The sequence below is a fragment of the Hordeum vulgare genome, chromosome 6H (genome assembly GCF_904849725.1).
Source record: "Hordeum vulgare subsp. vulgare chromosome 6H, MorexV3_pseudomolecules_assembly, whole genome shotgun sequence".
Classification (NCBI taxonomy): Eukaryota; Viridiplantae; Streptophyta; class Magnoliopsida; order Poales; family Poaceae; genus Hordeum; species Hordeum vulgare.
Window position 1 is genome coordinate 479,093,158 of NC_058523.1, and position 2,288 is coordinate 479,095,445.

Consider the following 2,288-nt stretch of genomic DNA (forward strand, 5'->3'; position numbering starts at 1 on the left):
CCATGTGAGGAAATAAAAAAAAGAGGCCAAAGTTGCCCACATAAAAAAGAGAGGCTAAAGAGACCAAATAAAAAAGAGAGAAAAAGAGAGAAGGGACAATGCTACTATCTTTTTCCACACTTGTGCTTCATGATAGCACCATGTTCTTCATGATTGAGAGCCTCTCGTTTTGTCACCACCATATGATTGTGGGAATCTTTATTATATAACTTGGCTTGTATATTCCAAGGATGGGCTTCTTCAAATTGCCCTAGGTCTTCGTGAGCAAGCAAGTTGGATGCACACCCACTAGTTCTCCTTTTAAGCTTTCCCATACTTATAGGTCTAGTGCATCCTTTGTATGGAAATCCCTACTCATTCACATTGATATCTATTAATGGGCATCTCCATAGCCCTTTAATATGCCGAGTCAATGTGACCATCTCCTCCTTTTTGTCTCACAACCACCACCACACTCTATTCCACCTATAGTGTTATATCCATGGCTCATGCTCATGTATTGCGTGAGAGTTGAAAAAGGTTTGAGAAAGTAAGAGTGCGAAAACAATTACTTGGCCAATACCGGAGTTGTGCATGATTTAAATTAGTTGTGTGGGGATGATGGAGCATAGCCAGACTATATGATTTTGTAGGGATAACTTTCTTTGACCTTGTTATTTCGAAAGTTCATAATTACCTTGCTAGTTTGCTTGAAGTATTATTGTTTTCATGTCAATAGCAAACTATTGTTTTGAATCTTACGAATCTGAACATTTATGTCACATGAAAGAAGTTACAGAGGACAACTATGCTAGGTAGCATTCCACATCAAAAATTCAGTCTTTATCACTTCCCTACTCGAGGACGAGCAGGAGTTAAGCTTGGGGATGCTTGATACGTCTTCAACGTATCTATAATTTTTTATGGTTCCATGCTATTATCTTGTCAAACTTTGGATGTTTTGTATGCCTTTTATATCTTTTTTCAGACTAACTTATTAACTCAGTGCCAAGTGTTAGTTCCTGTCTTTCCCGTGTTTTTGACCCTTTTCAGAGGAGGATTTTAAACGGTGTCCAAACAGAATAAAACTTCCGAAAAGATTTTTTTTCCGGAACAGAAGATACGCACCAGACTTGAGAACCAAGGCAGGGCGAGTAGGGGACCCCACAAGCCCTCTAGGCACGGCCAGGGGGCCCGCGCCTAGCAGGCTTGTGGGCCCCCTGTGGCATGTCTGCCCTACCTCTTTCGCCTATAAATCCAGAAAAATTCCAATGCTGCCGAGGAGATCAATGAAAATACTTTTCCGTTGCCGCAAGCTTCTGTCTTCGCAAGATCCCATCTGAAGCACGTTCTGGTGCCCTATTGGAGGGGATTCGGATACAAAGGGCTTCTTCATCAACATCATGACCTCTCCGATGATGCGTGAGTAGTTCACCATGGACCTTCGGGTCCATAGCTAGTAGCTAGATGGCTTCTTCTCTCTCTTGGCTCTTCAATACAAAGTTCTCCATGATCTTCACGGAGGTCTATCCGATGTAATCTTCTTTTGCGGTGTGTTTGTCGAGATCCGATGAATTGTGGATTTATGATCAGATTATCTATGAATCTTATTTGAGTTTCTTCTGATCTCTTATATGCATGATTTCATATCCTTATAATTCTCTTCGAGTTGTGGGTTTTGTTTGGCCAACTTGATCTACGATTCTTGCAATGGGAGAAGTGCTTGGTTTTGGGTTCATATCGTGCGGTGACCTCACCCAGTGACAGAAGGGCTAGCGAGGCACGCATCGTGTTGTTGCCATCAAGGGTATAAAGATGGGGTTTTCATCATAGGTTGAGTTTATCCCTCTACATCATTTCATCTTGCTTAAAGCGTTACTCTGTTCGTCATGAACTCAACACACTAGATGCATGCTGGATAGCGATCAATGTGTGGAGTAATAGTAGTAGATGCAAAAAGTATCGGTCTACTTGTCTCGGACGTGATGCCTATATGTATGATCATTGCCTTAGATATCGTCATGACTTTGCGCTGTTCTATCAATTGCTCGACAGTAATTTGTTCACCCACCGTATTATTTGCTATTTTGAGAGAAGCCTCTAGTGAACACTATGGCCCCCGGGTCTACTTCACAACATATTTTCAGCCTTACAATTTTACTTCGTTGCACTTTCCGCCTTGAGATCTCACTTTGTAATCAATCTTGAAGGGATTGACAACCCCTTTATAGGGTTGGGTGCAAGCTCTTTTGTGTTTGCGCAGGTACTCTGGAGTTAGCGCGATTCTCCTACTGGATTGATACTTTGGT